Source organism: Podarcis gaigeae, assembly GCF_964106915.1.
Source record: "Podarcis gaigeae genome assembly, chromosome: 8".
In the NCBI taxonomy this organism is placed as follows: Eukaryota; Metazoa; Chordata; class Lepidosauria; order Squamata; family Lacertidae; genus Podarcis; species Podarcis gaigeae.
Window position 1 is genome coordinate 9748697 of NC_139684.1, and position 19291 is coordinate 9767987.

The 19291-nt window shown below is 48.3% G+C and overlaps 2 long non-coding RNA genes across 5 annotated transcripts; one reads left to right on the forward strand and one right to left on the reverse strand.

The window, feature by feature from the left end:
* The first annotated feature begins 81 nt into the window (after window positions 1–81).
* On the forward strand, window positions 82–18081 carry LOC310849744. 2 transcript variants are annotated; one of them, XR_014567044.1, is made up of 5 exons: window positions 13546–13649; window positions 15084–15319; window positions 15685–16702; window positions 16849–17023; window positions 17741–18081. It is a non-coding gene; the product is annotated as an uncharacterized lncRNA (long non-coding RNA). The 2 variants fall into 2 exon arrangements; XR_014567043.1 differs by lacking the exons at window positions 13546–13649; window positions 15084–15319 and adding an exon at window positions 82–643 and having other exon boundaries at window positions 16472–16702.
* LOC310849747 lies at window positions 1812–9180 on the reverse strand. Of its 3 annotated transcripts, XR_014567049.1 has the most exons (4): window positions 7970–9180; window positions 3616–3793; window positions 2306–2397; window positions 1812–2097 (listed from the first exon to the last, which is right to left on the reverse strand). It is a non-coding gene; the product is annotated as an uncharacterized lncRNA (long non-coding RNA). The 3 variants fall into 3 exon arrangements; XR_014567050.1 differs by lacking the exon at window positions 7970–9180 and having other exon boundaries at window positions 2310–2397; window positions 3616–4108; XR_014567051.1 differs by lacking the exon at window positions 7970–9180 and having other exon boundaries at window positions 3616–4108.
* Window positions 18082–19291: the final 1210 nt, after the last annotated feature.

Here is a 19291-nt window from a genome sequence, read left to right on the forward strand (position 1 = left end):
AAAAATAAAAATAAATTTTATTTATACCCCATCTTCCCCAGCCAAGGCCGGGCTCAGGGTGGCTAACAAGCAATAATAAAAACAAGTTGAATGAATAAAACTTAAAAACAAGATTAAAATACAACATTAAAACATTAAAACATTAAAATGCAGCCTCATCACAGGAGGAGAAAGGAAAAAAGAAAGAGAGGGAGGGAATCAAACTGGCTCCAAGCCAAAGGCCAGGCGGAACAACTCTGTCTTACAGGCCCTGCGGAAAGAAATCAGATCCTGCAGGGCCCTGGTCTCATGAGGCAGAGCGTTCCACCAGGCCGGAGCCAGTGTTGAGAAGGCCCTGGCTCTGGTTGAGGCTAATCTGACTTCCTTAGTGCCCAGGACCTCTAAGGTGTTGCTATTTATGGACCTTAAGGTCCTCTGTGGGGCATACTGGGAGAGGCGGTCATGTAGGTACGAGGGTCCTAGCCCATGAAGGGCTTTAAAGGTCAAAACCAGCACCTTCAATCTGACCCTGTACTCCACCAGGAGCCAGTGCAGCTGGAAAAGCACTGGGTGAATATGCTCCCATGGCAGAGACCCCGTGAGGAGCCTGGCTGCAGCATTCTGCACCTGCTGAAGTTTCTGGGACAGCTTCAAGGGCAGCCCCGTGTAGAGCGAATTACAGTAGTCAAGCAAAGGAAAGCCCAAGGGTTAGTTCAGGTCTTGCTCACCTCACCCCATGCTGGGATGCCCAGGAGAGCAGCTCCTCACTGGCCTCTGTCCCAAAACAAGGATCTGAATCCTGCAGCTGGGCTGAAGCTGGTAAACCCTCCACTCAGTGCTCTGGGGCTGGCGGGCTTTTGATATGCATGGTTACAATGCTTCCGATCAGTAACTCACATATTCCTGAATCTTCTGCAGGAGGTCGGAAAAATTTTGGCACCCCTGTCTTTGGATCAGCTTCTTCCGACTCTTCATTGCCACAATGTCAGCTGTCAGTTTGGCCTTCGACTGGTCCTTGCTGAAGCCTTCGGGAGCAACATCAGCCGCATCCATAGACTGTGTGGTTGGGATGCTGAGGGGATGCTTATTTACAGTAGTCATGGCCCATTGAATAGTAGAACTGAAACAGGGCTGCTTGTGTCAGGATGGAAATGGCTGATCCCTCAATTCCCTGGAAGTTCCCAGCAGCTTCCATTGCCTCCTATCCTTGAAAGAACTCAAGCAGGACCACCTGCAGTCCAGGTGAAGCCAGTTGACCCTCCATTGCGTGGTCTTGGGCTGGCCGGCTTTTGGTACCACTAGCTACAGCCTCCTTGGAGCTAGAGGCATCCCAGAATGCATCCAATTCCTGCAAGGCTTGCCATCTGCACCAATCACCTGATCCATGCCAAGTGCAAAGCCTGCTAGGATCAGCTGTACTACGGCCCAACTCTGTTCTCTAGATCGCTAATGTGTTCAGATGCCAGTGTTGGGATACTGCCAGGGAGACAAAGGCCATCATGCTTCCACGTCGATTCCGGACGATCCATCAACCTCCTGTAGAACAGTATCAGTCAATTAGCGACACAAGCTGTCCACATTCCAATGACTGGTGCACGCCCTTTTGCAGAGTTCGCACAACAAAAGATGCACTCAGGAGAGCATTATTTACAACTTTATTTAGCTTGGTCAGAACAAAGAAAAACATGACTGCCTGCCTGCGTGTCGAGACACAGAGAGAAACAACAGCTATATACAAAAATGAAACTTCCTGTGAGCCGGAGGTACACAGGCTGTGACACAACAACCTGCTCCCTTTTTAAGGTGGAACGGAAATATCCTAACATCCTGATGGTCCCATGGGCACCTTGTAGGGTGGGCCTAAAAGGGGCAGCCTGAAGGCTTTTGACGTACATACCTGCATGGTTGCAGTGCTTCCCTTCAGTAACTCACATATTCCTGAATCTTTTGCAGGAGTTCAGAAACATCTCATAGTGCCTTTCCACGGACCAACTTCTTCTGACTCTTCATTGCCACGATGATAGCCGTCAATTCAGTCTCTCTTGTTTTCGAAAATGCTGTCACCTTCATCTCCTCCAACCTGTGTTCCTTATTTCAAATTCTGTATTTCTCCTTGTTCTGGGAGGGGGTGGGTAAATCCCTTGTTGAAAGAGAAAAGCATAAACTTAGTCCTCACCCTCCCACTTTCTTCACCTCGGCAGTTTCTTTCCAAGATACCGTATTTTTCGTACATAACATGCCCCCGTGTATAAGACGACCCTATTTTTTAGTAAATGGGGGGAGATGGTTCTTAAGCTTTTGGGGAGGGTTGCCGACGACCGCTCACCCACCTGAACACCGCTGCCAATCACACACCTCAAAAAAGCCACCGATCCTCCACCCGCTCCACTTCTTCTAGGATGATTTCGGAGGTTTCGTCTTTGTTGAAATCAATTCCGAGTCCATGAGAAAATAAAACCAAAAAAAAAAAAAAACCAGGAATGTCAGAATGTGGGGGATGGATCAGACCCCCAGGCAGGCATGTCACATTTTTGAAAGCAGATTTCAAAATATACTACTATGTAGATATTATTATTATTATTATTATTATTATTATTATTGATTTGAGGACGGGGACTGGGAGGGAGAACATCTTTGCAAAATGGGGACCAGTGAGCATTTCAAAGCCAATTCATGTTTTTGTTTGGATCAGGAAAGCCCAGATGAAGTAGGTTTGCATTAAAATGGAAACAAACTAAAAATTTCTGTCCTGAATGTCATCAGAGACCCTATTTATTTATTTATTCATTTGTTTATTCATTTAGAGCAATTGTACCCCTCCCCTCAGTGAAAAAGGCTACCAGAGAGGCTTACACGAAATAAAAAACGAAATAAAAAACAAGACACATTCCTTACTCGCAGACATCTGTTGCAGTAAACAATCTGACAAACAGAAATGCAACACACAAGGAAAGGGGACAAGGAGGGCAGAGGATAAGACAATTCACAAGCTCAGGACCCAGGGTCTAGAATGCTGTTCTCATCTCTCCCACTGAGGCAGCCTGATGAAATGGTTGCCGCCAGATGCCAGTTGGGGGAGAGTAGATCTGAGGGAGCTGGCCTGTCTCAGCAGAGCCCATGGCGCTGTTTCTCATCCGTCCTTCCTCCAGGAGCAGAGCTCTGTCAGGCCTCCTGTCTCTCCCTTGCCTGCACCTTGGAGCAGTCCTTTCCTGTGATGGACTCTGTGGACAGGTGGGCAGCAGGGCTCCCTGCCAAAGCTCTGCAGAAAAACCAGAACCATCCGACACCCCTTCCCCCTCCACTGGGCCGGCCACTCACGCTCTTTTCTTCTTCTCTTTGCCAAACTTGGTAATACAGTGGTACCTCGGGTTACATACGCTTCAGGTTACAGACTCCGCTAACCCAGAAATAGTGCTTCAGGTTAAGAACTTTGCTTCAGGATAAGAATAGAAATCGGGCTCCGCCAGTGCGGCAGCAGCAGGAGGCCCCATTAGCTAAAGTGGTGCTTCAGGTTAAGAACAGTTTCAGGTTAAGTACTGACCTCCGGAATGAATTAAATACTTAACCCAAGGTATCACTGTACCATTAATCTAGGTTCTAGAGTTAAGTCCCCTGGCCATGGCAACCTCCACTTACCTCCAGGAGTCTTTGGGTTGCCATCTTCTAATGTAGTGATTGAGCGAAGGTCACTACAAGCCACCTCTGCAAACCTCGAGATGCTGAGGATGCAGGAAGCTCAGTTCAAACGGTCACAAGTTCCATTGTAGGCAACAGCCCTTGAGAACATGGAATTCATGGCCACAGTGCCAAGGTTCTGGAAGACATTGTGTGGCCTAGTGATTAGAGTGCTGGACTCTCACCTGGGAGAGCAGTTTTCAAATCCCTCCTCAGCCCTGAGACTCACTGAGTGACTTTGGGCTAGTGCCCCCCTCTCAGCCTAACCAGCCTCACAGGTTGTTTTGAGGAGAATATAGGGAGCAGGAGAAATATGCATGTCGTATTGAGCTCCTTAGGGATGCGGGTGGCGCTGTGGGTTAAACCACAGAGCCCAGATCTTGCCGATCAGAAGGTCGGCGGTTCGAATCCCCGCGATGGGGTGAGCTCCCGTTGCTCGGTCCCTGCTCCTGCCAACCTAAAAGGTAAAGGTAAAGGTACCCCTGCCCATACGGGCCAGTCTTGACAGACTCTGGGGTTGTGCGCCCATCTCACTTAAGAGGCCAGGGGCCAGCGCTGTCCGGAGACACTTCCGGGTCACGTGGCCAGCGTGACATCGCTGCTCTGGCGAGCCAGAGCCACACACGGAAACGCCGTTTACCTTCCCGCTGGTAAGCGGTTCCTATTTATCTACTTGCACCCGGAGGTGCTTTCGAACTGCTAGGTTGGCAGGCGCTGGGACCGAGCAGCGGGAGCGCACCCCGCCGCAGGGATTCGAACCGCCGACCTTTCGATCGGCAAGTCCTAGGCGCTGAGGCTTTAACCCACAGCGCCACCTGCGTCCTCCTGCCAACCTAGCAGTAGATAAATAGGTACCGCTCTGGCAGGAAGGTAAACGGCGTTTCCGTGTGCTGCTCTGGTTCGCGAGAAGCGGCTTAGTCATGCTGGCCACATGACCTGGAAGTTGTACGCCGGCTCCCTCGGCCAATAAAGCAAGATGAGCGCCGTAACCCCAGAGTCGGCCACGACTGGACCTGATGGTCAGGGGTCCCTTTACCTTTTATTGAGCTCTTTGGAAGAAAGGCGAGATATAAATGTCATAAACTGATCCACAAACTACCAGCTGTTAAAAGATGACCTATACCAGTATGAGAGCTGGACCATAAAGAAGGCTGATCGCCGAAGAATTGATGCTTTTGAATTATGGTGCTGGAGGAGGCTCTTAAGAGTCCCATGGACTGCAAGAAGATCAACCCTCTCCATTCTGAAGGAAATCAGCCCTAAGTGCTCACTGGAAGGACAGATCCTGAAGCTGAGGCTCCAATACTTTGGCCACCTCATGAGAAGAGAAGACTCCCCGGAAAAGACAGTGTTCTTGAAGCTACTAGCATGAGTTTGACCAAACTGCGGGAGGCAGTGGAAGACAGAAGTGCCTGGCGTGCTCTGGTTCATGGGGTCACGAAGAGCCAGACACGACTAAACCACTAAACAACAACATGAGCTTCCCTGGAGCAGCTCTTCTGCTTCCTGAGCCTAATGGTGAGTGAGAAAAGGCATATATTTGCATTCCGTCAGCCTGGCATTTAGCAGGAGGCTGCCATTCCGTTCGATTTATGATCTGCACCATGCTTGAACTTTAAAGCCAGCCAGGAGGTGCTCATTCTTAACTTTTTAATGCAGCAAGTTCACCTTATCTATCTCGATCTGGAAGTGCATTAAAATGTGGCAGGCAAGTGAATCTCCCCTCGTGACATGGGGAAATCATTTATTCCAAAGCACCTCTTGGAGGTTGGTTTTATTCCCCCTTTTCTTTTTTGATTTACTGGCGATGGATCAGCCGTGTCTTTAATACAGCTCATGGCCCTGCAGTTTAAATCCCAGAAATTAGAAACACGATGGGCGGATATAAATTGCATTCTCTCTGGAGCCCAAGGCCCCAGGAGCTGACAGCAGCACCCAGGAAAGGCATATGCTATGTGCCACCTGGACTTGCCCACTGTGATCCTTGAAATTGCAAAATACCTTAGGCAGAGGAAGGACTTGTGAAACTCAGCTCTAAACTTGGAAGTCCACACCTTTGATTTCAGTTGTGCTTCCTTCCAGGTAAGGGCAGCTAGAGCTTCAAGCTTTACTCAAGGATCCTCCAGGGATTTCCCCTCACGCAACTTTTGCCCTTGATGTTGACGTTTTGATGTGTTCTGGCTATAGCAGTTCAGGGGTTCTGACCTGAGCTAAGAGCTCTGGGTTGGGCAAAAAGAGCAAGCCGGGGCAAAGTCTGTATGAATGTCAGGCAAGGTATTCAGGATTCAGCAGCACCCTGTACAGCTCCATGCAGAGCAATAATAACAACAACAACAACAACAACATTTTTTTTATTTATAGCTCGCCCTTCCCGGTTCAAAAACTGGGCTCAGGGTTTGGAAAACTGTTAAAATGATATACAATGAAATTTAAACAGGGGGATACGAGGAAGTCATGTAACAATGTTATTAAGTTGGGTTTAAATACAGTTGAGATTTATGTTTGTTTATTTGTTTGTTTGTTTAAAAAACTTTTCTGGAAAATTAATAATTTTTTTTTAAAACAACAACAACAAAAAACTAGGCTCAGGGCAGCTAACAACAAATTTAAAACACTTTAATTTTAAAAGCAGCATAAAATACAGTATAAAAACATGAATAACAATAAAATTCAAAGTTCAGAAATCAATTTAGGGGAAATCCATCTAATAAGCATTAGATAATCACCAGGGCTGGCTGGCTGAATTAGTCCTACTTGGACCAGTGAGGCGGCCAGGGGAGAATTAGTTGTGGGGTCTCAGAGCGGGTAATCTTCATAAAAGGGGAGGGGGAGGGAAGAGAAGGGAAATAAAAGCATAGCTGTCAACCTTCCCTTTTTTTGCGGGAAATTCCCTTATTCCAGCGCTGTTTCCCGCTGCTTCCCGCCGCTATCCCGGATTGTTAGATATCCCGTAGACTGTCCCCGGGACAGGTGAGGCTGCTGATCCCTTATTTTCAAATCTGAAAGTTGACAGCTATGAATAAAACGTCAGGCTGAATTCAAATTAGAGGCCAGGCGGAATAGCTCTGTCTTACAGGCCCGGATGAAGGAGGTTAAATCCTGGAGGGCCCTGGTCTCATAGGACAGGGCATTCCACCAGGTTGGAGCCATCACTAAAAAGGCCCTGGCCCTGGTGGAGGATACTCTGACTTCCTTAGGGCCCGGGACCTCTAAACTATGGCTATTCACGGACCTTAAGGTCCTCTGCGGGGCATACCAGGAGAGGCGGTCCCGTAAATATGAGGACAACACTAATGTTGTTTCAGCAGCAACCAACCTCAGAGCTGCAGCTCCTATCGTGAATCAGGTTTGCATCTTGTAGCCTTTGTTTAGAGAGAGAGGGGTGTGTGTACAATATGAACTGTAGGGGAAAGGAGACTGCATTGCCTGGCTGGCATTTACTGTCCCAAAGTGGAAGGGTATGAGCTCAGAGATTTTTTAATTTTATTTTTAAAAGATTATTTTTTATTGATTCCTCTCCCCCCCCCCCAATTAAACAAAGAATGCACCTTAACAAGCCAGACACAACAATTGCATCTAAATCCACCAAGTTAAATCCTCAGCTTTCTGGTACAGAAACCACAGAGCCTAGGACTTGCAGATCATAAGGTCGGCGGTTCGAATCCCCGCAACGGGGTGAGCTCCCGTTTCTTGGTCCTAGCTCCTGCCAACCTAGCAGTTTGAAAGCACATCAAAGTGCAAGTAGATAAATAGGTACCGTTCCGGCGGGAAGGTAAACGGCGTTTCCGTGCGCTGCTCTGGTTCTCCAGAAGCGGCTTAGTCATGCTGGCCACATGACCCGGAAGCTGTCTGTGGACAAACGCCGGCTCCCATGGCCTATAGAGTGAGATGAGCGCCGCAACCCCAGAGTCGGTCACAACTGGAACTAATGGTCAGGGGGTCTTTACATCTTCCAAAAGTGAGCTGAGTTCCAATTTGATGCTAACTGTGGGAATGAAAACCCTCTGCTATTTTTATCTCCCCAACAGGCTATTATTAATCTGTCGTCAGTGTTTGGGATTCCACCCCCCCTTTTATATAGGATATATAAAGTCTCTATAAACTCAGCAGCATGATTTATGACCCGCCACCAAGGGACAACAGGAAAGTAATTCAGCAATGTCGCTTTGGGTTGCCTTCTTAATTCAGGTGCTTAGGATTAATGTCTTCCCTGTCCACTCCCACATGCTGAGGGATCTTTTACTAGGCTACAGGCGAGTCCAAATCAGCCAAAGGGGCCAAACCAACCGGATTCCCCATGGGGAGATTTGCTCACCTGCTTTTAGGAGATCATTTATCCAATCGAGATTCCATGCAGGTGGATCTTCCCTGGGGTGGATATCCTCACATAAGACAGTTTGGTTCAGTGGAGATGTGTGCCTTCTGCCAGCTGCCTGGGGTCGTTCACAGGACGCCGTGTCTCTCTCTTTTCTAATTTACGGCGCTTGTATCCAACTTGGCATCTCAGAGTAGTCCCAAAGGGGTTTCCAGTCTAATCAATAAAACAAAATCATAGAATTGTAGATTTGGAAAGAACCCCAAGGTGCATCAAGTCCAATTGCATACAAAACAGGAATCCAATTCAAGAACCCCTTGCAAATGGCCACCCAACCTCTGTGTATAAAAAACCTCCAAAGAAGGAGAGTCCACCACCTTCTGAATTGATATCCCATCTTTTACTCCAAGGAGCTCAAGATGACATACATAGTTCTCGCCTTCTCATTTAATCCCCACAACCTGGCCCCAGGTCACCCAGTGAGCTACACAGCTGAATAAGGAGGTATTTGAACCCTAGTCTCTCCCAGGGTTTCCCCTTCTGAGAAACAGCTCTTCACTTCACTCACAGAAGCTGCTCAGTTCTGCTCCTGGTGAGCAGTTGCTGGCATGGTTAAAAAAAACCAACTGCAAGCATTCTATGATGTCACAGTAGGGGGCTTGCAGGCACTGGGCAACCAAAGTTGGCATGAGTGTTACACAAATCTGAAGGTGCACACATAGCAGACACACACCCTAGAGAAAAACCAATCCTATTCCCTGAAAAAAGAGACACTTTCTTTGAGTTCACAGAGAAATCCTGAAGTCATCTTGACCCTCTTAATGACCCCAGACATTTACTCTGCCGTTGAAGGAGAAACCTTTTCCAATAGTTCTTTTCACTTACAAATCCTTCCAAAGCTATAAACATGAGGGGGCACCTCTCTTCAGGGAAGGGGCGGCAGCTGCGGCTGTCCAGAGGACTCCGAAGGAGAGGCGAGAGGAGAAGAGGGGACACTCCACAAGGGAAGGAGTCAGAAAAAGAACGAGAGGCTGCCAGCTCTGCTGGCAAGGGGTGACATAGCTGGGCTCCTGAGCCTCACAGAAAGAATGTAGTTAGTCAAGGGAGCCGTGGACTCAAAAAAGTCAAAAACCTCTGGGCTAAGGGAAACCCAGCCAGATGGGTGGGGTATTAAGAATAAATTATTATTATTATTATTATTATTATTATTATTATTATTATTATTAGCAATTTCTCAAGTCTTTAAAAGTTGTTACACACACTTGTCTTGGCTCCTCACCTCTATGCAACATGTAAGGTGATAAACTCTGTCTCAACAGTAAAATTAAGATCTGCCTTGCTTTGACTGGTTCCTGCCTCCGCTCATTTTTCTCTGACCCATCATGGAATTAGCCCCTGAAGTCAAGGCACAAGACTGGGGGTTGATCATCAGGTGAGCTGCGCACAGATGAGCTGCATGCAAGCTGCTGGCTAGCCCTGTGGAGCCTCCTTTTATTGAGACAAATATGCAAACAAGGCAAATACATGTTGGGCAGTGACCTTTACACATCTTCGGTTCCGAGATCGTGGGGTGGTACAAAGTTATTTTGGCACCTGTTTCCACAGCGTCATTTCCCCCTTGCACCGTGTATGACGAAGGAGACAAAAGGTCTCAAGGACAAAGGTTACAGACAGGACACCACAGACTGCTGAGACCGCAAAAGGTCAGACAAAGGGAACGATGTTCAGACAGCAGTGGCTTGTCCAGGGGGGGGGGATGTGCCCTGCACCCCCAGGGTCACGCATGCAGGCAGACTGTGGCGGCCTGCTGGTGGGGAGTGTGCTCCCTCCGGACCCCACTGCCCACTCCGTGATTATGCTTACAAGCCCCAACCCCAAGAAACTAGTAACTGAAAGGAGGTGGGTCATGGGAATTGAAGCGTACGCTTTCTGCATACAACACACCCACTGCCAAGCAGCTCCATCTCACCTGCCCCCAACCCCATACCACCCTCTCTCCTAAAATAGACCGGGGTCACTGAGTCCTTCCCAGCAATAGAATCAGCTGTTCTGGAAGATTCCTAAGATGTTATTAATCCAGAGTCCAGAAGGTTCTGTTATAAGAATTCCAAGGTCCCAAATATAAAAGAAATGTTCATAAATGTACATGGCAAACACATACAAAAGTAGAGGGGAGCAATCCAGAAGCCATTTGGACTCTCCCAAACCATTTGGACTCTCCCAAATTGACCTCAAACATTTCTGTGCAAGGAGGAAGGAAAGGGGAAATTCGCCTCTCCATTGTCTTTTGCTTACCTGTCTTAAGGGCGTATTTGTGTATGAATAGTGCGAGCCTGTGACCTGAATTCGGGAATTAAGGTATTTACCATCACAAAAGAATGGGCAGGCTGCCCAGGTAAAGCAGTCAGTTACCATTAACAAATATCCTGTCCAACAGGATTTCTGCTGTAGACCACCTTCTGTGATGAATTTCTGCTGTGGACCCGCCCCCTTCTGTGATGTATGTATGATGTTTTGGGGGGTGGTCTTGAGCTACAGGGTGGGCAATTTCAAAAGTCCATATAAGGGTTTGCACACCATTGTTCTGGGTTCCTCCTCTTGCATGTGGTGAGTGTTGCAACAGTTGAATAAAGATCAGGCTTACTAGCTGCTTTCCTTCTCAATATTCTCTGGCTGGCCTCTGTTATTTGCTCCTACCGATGGGGAACCCACTTAAGGACTCTATACGGGCTCTTGCATACCTCATAGTTGGAAAGGAGCAGGCTTTTTCTATAACATAGGACTTCACATTTGCACACCACCAAGTTGGGCCAGTGCTCCAAGAAAGGGCCCAAATTTGCCTTCATGCCTCTTTCGCCTCCTCCTCACACACAAACACTACTCTCCCTTGTGTATTTCCATCTCAACTGATTGCATACCCTCCAACATTTCTCTGTTGGAAATACGGATGTCCTATTATTATTATTATTATTATTATTATTATTATTATTATTATTATTATTATCATTCTCCGCCCAGCCACTCTGGGCTGCTTTCAACATACATAACAACATAATAAAACATTAAGGACTTCCTATACAGGGCTGCTGCCATCAGATTGCTTCTAAAGGGTGCATAGTTACTTCGCTCCTTGGCTCAGGGGTCACAGAATTCCATACCCTCCAACATTTCTCTGATGGAAATAGGGACGTCCTAAGGAAAAGTGGGACATTCTGGGGTCAAATCAGGAACCCAGATGGCTTCTGTAAATCCTGGACAGTCTCTGCAAAAGAGGGACACTGGGAGAGTCTACGCCCCAGGAAGAAGTTGTGCAGAGATGCAGGGAGACTCTGCCACGTCCTGGGTGACTCCAGCTGAGGTGCCAAGGCCCAGGTGGCTGAGGATGGAGAACCAGCTTCTCCCAGAAGAAGGCCAGGAGGGCCAGGGAGCCTGGAGGTCCTCCTTGGGAATCAGGGGCTGTCCAAGACCTGGCTGAACCGTCAGGACAGTCCTGGGAGCCAGAAGGGCCTCATCCAGGAGCAAAGCCCCAGCTGGGGTGGCCACCTGGCCTTCCAAAGACGGTCTGGTTCCCTTCTGGGGGCACAGAGTCCCCTGCTCCCATTGGAATGCCGTTGGTCACGTTCTTGAAGGCATAAGAAATAAAATGTCAGAGTTCTTCCCTCACCCTAACCTGCTTGTCTTGCGCAGCCTACCTGGCTAGGCACCTTGCAAGAGGAGTCCGCCCTCCCTAGCTGGCTGATTGACGCTCCAGGCTAGCCAATAGAGCTCATCCACCAGCAATCTCTTCTGGGTGGGTGGAGCTGCTGCCAATGGCTCCCAGAGAAGCAGCCAGACCTTTCCTGGAGCAGCACCCTCTGCTTGCAAAGCTCCCTCTCCCTTGGCCTCTTGTTGGGGGTCTAAGGGGTATCTGGGCTCCTTTCCACCTCTAGAATGGAGGCTGAAAAGGAGGCCTTCTTCCCTTGAGGGTTCTGTTGTTGAAATGGCCCATGTTATGTACTGAAGTTCTCGCCCTGGGCCAGCAGGGGGATACTGTAGATAGTTATGCAAATAAGAGATCGGAAGTGACGTTCAGTGATTGGATAGTTTTAGAAAGTTGTTACAGTAACATTCTACTGGAGCTCTATATAAGCAGGCTGACTGAACCCTTCAGTTCAGTTCTGTCCTGGCCTGTAAATAAACAAGAGCTGTTGGAAGAATCGCTGTGTCGTCTGATATGTTCACCCACAACTTAACAGCCTGCATGAAGGGTGGCATACAAATTTAAGAAATCATCACCACCACCTGCCATTCCCTGGGCATTAAAGCACCATAACCATAGCTGTCAACTTTCAGATTTGAAAATAAGGGACCAGCAGCCTTGAAAATAAGGGATCAGCAGCCTCACCTATCCCGGGGACAGTCTATGGATATCTAACAATCCGGGATAGAAGTGGGAAGCAGCGGGAAACGGCGCTGGAATAAGGGAATTTCCCGCCAAAAAAAGGGAACGTTGACAGCTACAACCATAACCTTCCTATATTGGAGCTCTCAGGGGGATGAAGGGTTATGCCCCTTAGGATGTTGGAGGCAAAACTCCATGAGGAAGAGAAGCAGAATTTCTTGTTATCTCTTTCCCCTCCCTCCCTCCCTCCCTCCCTTCCTTCCTTCCTTCCTTCCTTCCATCTTGGACTGGTTTCTAAATTTACCATCCTTCTGGCAGACAGAAATTCAGCAGGTGGGGAGCATTTTCTTTCAATCTTTTTGGAATGTTTGCACTTACAGATCACTTCTATTTCATCATTGTAATGGATTGCTTTGAAGCCATTTCTGCACTGGGTAAAGTAATTTTTAGTCCCCCCCTCAATTCCCCCACACCCCCACCAATATAAGGGCCTTATATTACCTAACCACAGAATACCCTCCAACATTTCTCCGATAAAAAGAGAGGTGTCCCATTGCATAATGATGATTTTACTGTTTAAGCTCCAAACATCTTACTGGGTTTCCCCAGACACTCTAGGCAGCTTCCAACATATAAAAAATCATAATAAAACACTAAAAATTAAACAAACAAACAACAACAACAAATAACAACAACAACTTCCCTATAAAGGATTGCCTTCTTACGGATCGGGGAACAGATAACTCCATACCCTCCAGGCCATTTTTCCAATGAGAGGGACACTCTAAGGAAAAGTGAGACAATCCAGGATCCAATCAGAAACCGGGATGCTTTTGCTAAATCAGAGACACCCCTGGAAAATAGGGACACTTGGAGGGTCTGCCAAAGGGGGCAACCGAAGGCCCAGCCTTTCCTTGCAAGCAAAGTTGGAGGCCGTATTTCTATTTCCTATCAGGGAAGCCCTTGACTGGGCCAGTCCAGCCGCCTTCCGACCTTGGCCCTTGTCTGTGGGGCAACGCAGAGGCTTTGCGGTCGGTTGCTCCCAGGAAAGGGGGAGTGTCAGGGGTTCTGTCTGCTCCTTGGGGTCTCCTGCTCTCAGCTGAGTCCGCATCACAAGGCAGGACAGGCTTCGGAAGCCTGCATTGGGATTGGCCGCCTAGTTTCAAAGCGGCCAATCCTGCCCTAGGTGGGTGTCGCCCTTGGAGCCAGGCTACCAATTCTCCATAAACACCCACCCACCCACCCACCCACCGCATCCTGGAACCTGTAGGATAAGGTGGTTGTATTTGAGCCCCTCAAGTGAGCCTGTGCATTTGCATGATTTCTTGTTATCTCTTCTCTTCCCTTCCTTCCTTCCTTCCTTCCTTCCTTCCTTCCTTCCTTCCTTCCTTCCTTCTATTTTGGACTGGTTTCCACATTTATGATTATTCTGGCAGGCAGAAATTCAGCAGGTGGGGGCAGTGGCGTAGCGTGGGTTGTCAGCACCCAGGGCAAGGCAAGTAATTTGTGCCCCCTAACCCGTGGATTTGCGCCCCCTAACCCGTGGATTTGCGCCCCCTAACCCTAACCCCCAGATGTTGCGCCCGGTGCGGCCGCCCCCCCCTGCACCCCCCACGCTACGCCACTGGGTGGGGGCCATTTGCCAGGCACTGCCTGCTGCCTGTGGGGCCCATTTAAGCCCCCCAGGGGAATCTGTGTGACTGCAGTATAATGTTTATTGCTTTCATTTTATCGATCAATGGGCTCATTAGATAGTAAAATTCATGTGAAATTGCTTTTTTTAGGGGTTGTTTTTAAAAGTCTAGAACAGATTAATCCATTTTGTATTACTTTCTATGGGAAAGCGCACCTTGGTTTGGAAACGCTTAGGTTTGGGAACGGACTTCCAGAACAGATTAAGTCTGAGAACCAAGTTACAGTGGTACCTCGAGTTAAGTACTTAATCCGTTCCGGAGGTGCGTTCTTAACCTGAAACCGTTCTTAACCTGAGGCACCACTTTAGCTAATGGGTCCTCCCGCTGCCGCCGCACCGCCGGAGCACGATTTCTGTTCTTATCCTGAAGCAAAGTTCTTAACCTGAAGCACTATTTCTGGGTTAGTGGAGTCTGTAACCTGAAGCATATGTAACCTGAAGCGTATGTAACCTGAGATACCACTGTACCATTATGACTACCAATTCTCCATAAACACCCACCCAGCCCATCCTGGAACCTAGGGTAGCACAAGGCAGTTGCAAGTGAGCCCCTCAAGTGAGCCTGCGCATTTGCCAGGCACTGCCTGCTGCTGCCTGTGGGGCCCAGTTCAGCCCCCCCAGGGGAATCTGAGAGGGGCTTGAGCCCCACAGCCCCCTTGGAGTTGGGCATGAAGGCCTACAAGGTCAGTTGCTGCGTCTCTGTCCAAGAAGAGCTGTGGGTGGGGAAGGGCAGCTTGGCCCCAGCAGGACAGAACTTGCCTAGAGACATCTCGGGCCTCTCCTTGGGCCTTGGGAAAGGGGCTTTTCCTCTGCCTTCTTCCTCCACATCCCTTCCATTCGGTTTCTTGTCTTTGGACTTTCCAAACCTGAGGACAGGACTTGTCTCACCTTCTTTTAAATCCATGTCAGCTGCTCTAGGAGACAACAAGAGTCTGCAAAGCAGGATAAAAATAAGAGATAAAAGATTAAACTGTACATTTCAAAGGATATATACATTTCAGCCTTGAGTTGCATGGCAGTAACATTGTTCTAACCACTAGGCCACACGGACTCTCCTAGAACCTTGGCACTGAGGCCGGGAATTCCATGTTCTCAAGGGCTGTTGCCTACAGTGGAACTTGTGACGGTTTGAACTGAGCTTCCTGCATCCTCAGCATCTCGAGGTTTGCAGAGGTGGCCTGCGGTGACCTTCGCTCAGTCACTACATTAGAAGATGGCGTCCCAAAGACTCCTGGAGGTAAGTGGAGGTTGCCATGGCCAGGGGACTTAACTCTAGGTAAAAGTAAAGGGACCCCTGACCATTAGGTCCAGTCGTGACCGACTCTGGGGTTGTGGCGCTCATCTCGCTTTATTGGCTGAGGGAGCCAGCGTTTGTCCACAAACAGCTTCCGGGTCATGTGGCCAGCATGACTAAGCTGCTTTTGGCGAACCAGAGCAGCACACGGAAACGCCGTTTACCTTCCCGCTGGAGCAGTACCTATTTATCTACTTGCACTTTGATGTGCTTTCGAAGTGCTAGGTTGGCAGCAGCAGGGACCGAGCAACAGGAGCTCACCCCGTCACGGGGATTCAAACCGCCGACCTTATGATCGGCAAGTCCTAGGCCCACAGGACCACCCGCGTCCCTCGACTTAACTCTAGAACCTAGATTAATGGTATCACCAAGTTTGGCAAAGAGCTATCCAAAGTCAAAGAAAGGGTTGAGCTTTGCCCAGTTTTTTGGAAGGGGAGAAGGAATGCCGAAAAGGAAATTTTAGTGTTCTATGTTGCAGTCGATTGAATATTATTTTAAACAGAGGATTCCTTCTGATTTATGTACATGTGAATCTGGGAGAGGCTTCATTTCTATTTCTACATGCTGGGTGTTATCTTTGTACTATAGCTTGGAAGGGAAAGGGGAAAACAGAAGAAGAAAAGAGAGCGTGAGTGGCCAGACCAGTGGAGGGGAAGGGGGTACCGGGTGGAGCTGGTTTTTCTGCAGAGCTGAGGCAGGGAGCCCTGCTGCCCACCTGTCCACAGAGTCCATCACAGGAAAGGGCTGCTCCCAGGTGCAGGCGAGGGAGAGACAGGAGCCCTAGCGGAGCTCTGCTCCTGGAGGAAGGACGGATGAGAAACAGCGCCATGGGCTCTGCTGAGACAGGCCATCTCCCTCAGGTCTCCTCTCCCCCAACTGGCATCTGGCGGCAACCATTTCATCAGGCTTCCTCAGTGGGAGAGATGAGAACAGCATTCTAGACCCTGGGGCCTGAGCTTGTGAATTGTCTTTTCCTCTGCCCTCCTTGCCTCCTTTCCTTGTGTGTTGCATTTCTGTTGGTCAGATTGTTCATTACAATAGAAGTCTGCGATTAGGGAGCTTCTTGCATTTGATTTCATGGAAGGCTCTCTTGGAGCCTTTTTGGCTTAAGAGAGGGGTACAAATGCTCTAAAGGAATGAATGGATGAATAAGGTCTCTAAGGAAATGGAGGACAGAGATTTTCAGTTTGTTTCCCAACCTACCTTGCCTACGCTTTCCTGATCAATACAAAAACATGAATGGGTCTGAGCCACTCCTCACATTTGGACGTTCCTGTTTCTCTTTTCTCACGGACAGGGAATTGATTTCGGCGAGGATCAAATATCGGAAATCAGCCTGGAAGATGGGGAGGATCTTCCTCCAAGGTAATCCTGTGCTAACTCCCCCGCCCCCATAATCAATTGCTTTCAAAGCCCCCCGGTCCATTTCTATGGTGTTGGTGCTTGGGGTCTTTGAAGGATGGGAGGCAATAAAAACTTTTGACAAAAGTGCTACTCCTCTCTCCCCTCAGCATCCCAACCACATGTTCTCCAGATGCGGCTGATGTTCCTCCTGAAAGCGATAGCAGGGACCAGCTGAAGACCAGACTTACGGATGTCGGCGCAACGATGTAGAGTGGGAAGATGATGGTCTGAAGGAAGGCGCTCCGAGATCTTTCCGCTCTCCTGCAGAAGATCCAGGAATCTGTGAGTTTCTGAAGGGAAGAATTGCAATCATGCAGGGCTGTCAAGGCCTTCAGGCTGCTGCTTCTAGGCCCACCCTGCAAGGTGCCCAAGGGACAATCAGGCATCCCAGCACTTATCCAATTTTGAGAACAGAGCTGGGCCATAGCAGAACGAACCCCAGTGAGTAAAACAGCTGAGAAAAGAAGTAAAAAACGAACATCAGGAAAAGAAGGGTGGGAAGTCGAAAAGAAATGGTTTTTTTTCTGTAAAGGTAAAGGTAAAGGCACTCCTGCCCGTACGGGCCAGTCTTGCCAGACTCTAGGGTTGTGTGCTCATCTCACTCTCGGGAGCCAGCGCTGTCCGCAGACACTTCCGGGTCACGTGGCCAGCGTGACAAGCTGCATCTGGCGAGCCAGCGCAGCACACGGAACGCTGTTTACCTTCCCGCTGGTAAGCGGTCCCATTTATCTACTTGCACCCGGAGGTGTTTTCGAACTGCTAGGTTGGCAGGTGCTGGGACCGAACGACGGGAGCGCACCCCGCCGCGGGGATTCGAACCGCCGACCATGCGATCGGCAAGTCCTAGGCGCTGAGGTTTTACCCACAGCACCACCCGCGTTTTTTTCTGTATAGGATGCTAAATGTTTTGGAATGTTTGGAAGATTTAATAAAAATGTTATAGGAAAAATGGTGATGGGTTGCTTCTCTTGTCAGTCCCTTCTCTGGGTTTCTTCTCAGCCATCGGTAGGGCTTTCTGCATCCTCCCTTGGCCAACTGGTGGCGATTTCCTGTCTTTGTGCGTTGGATCCAGACCCAGAGAACAGGCAGTGGGCAGCAGAGGCCCTCTGCCATCTTCTGCCCATCCTGCGGCGCAACGAAGGTAAGACTGGAAGAATGCATCCCAGCATGGGGTGGGATGAGCAAGACCCAAACTAACCTTTTGGCTTTCCTTTGCAGAGACGCTGGCACAAACGTCATGGAACCAAACACTCATCATCAGAGCTCAGAAGGTCCTCAATTCCACCGGAGCTGGTGAGGAGGTTGCTCTGCTGTGTTCACAGGGAACCTTACCCACAGGACTTCCTTTTTTCTTTTCTTTTAAAATAATTTTTATTAACCGGCCAATCAAATCAAATTAAATCACATCACATAAATTCCAAATTACAAAGCCGAATTTTAAATTTTGTTGGGGGGACCCATATTTCAAGATCCGAAGGGGGATTCTGATCATCTTCTTGCTACTGCGTTAATGTCCAAATGAATCCAAATCAGTCCAAACAGAGTTCGTAATTCTATCCAGTCTTACCTTGCTGTTTCCACATCACATCTTGTTCATATATTTTCTCTTTTTTCTTTATGATCTCTTCTGATAGTCTCCTTAAGCCAATAAACACCAATAATAATCCTGTGTGAATTTTCCGTTCTTCCAATCCTCAAATCGAGATGGTTTCCATATATCATCACCTTCATAGATAACATCGCTCTTTTCATCATTGATCTCGTAAAACTGTCGCTCTTAAGTCCCTCTGAGGAGTTTCACCCACAATATATAAACAGCTCTATTTCTCTCTTTCTCCTCCCAGACTCAAGACCTCCAACAGAACTTCCCAATATGGCGACGGCATTTTTACCTGCTTCATTCCAAAGCTCTTATACATTCCACGCTCTTCTTAAAACATGCTTTGGTTCGAAAGTTTATCTCCACACAGCCTTAAATCCTTACCCGCAGGATTTCCTGAGCTGCATGCCAGGTGAGTGAGGCATCTGGTGGGCTATTGGGAAATCTGGTGGGCTGTTTAGAGGTGACGTTTCTCAAGGAGCTCCTTTCTCCTCCTGACAGAACATCCGCAGTAGCGCCAGGCCAAGGCAACGTAACATCAGAGTTGTGCTGCAGAGATACCATCTTCTGCTCTCCGCGGGATCCAGTCTGGACCAGCGCCAGGAGCATCAACGCCATCAGGATCAACCAAGAGGAGTGGTGCTGCCCTCACGACCCTCCGTACACAGCGGTAGGAAACCTTTTTGTTGTTGTTGTTGTGTTTCTTGTTCATGTTGTTTTTGATTCTTGATTTTATTGATTGATTTTGAATCTCAGGGTGGTTCACAACACCAAGTTACAGTATACGAAGCACAAAATACATAATGCAAATAATCCCTGCACAAAATTCATTATAAAAATATCAGAACGTAATAAAAATTAAAATAATAAAAAACATATGCACGCGAATAAACAATACAAAAGCCCTGAAACAACACTCCAGCCCACAAACACACAATCTCAATCAACAT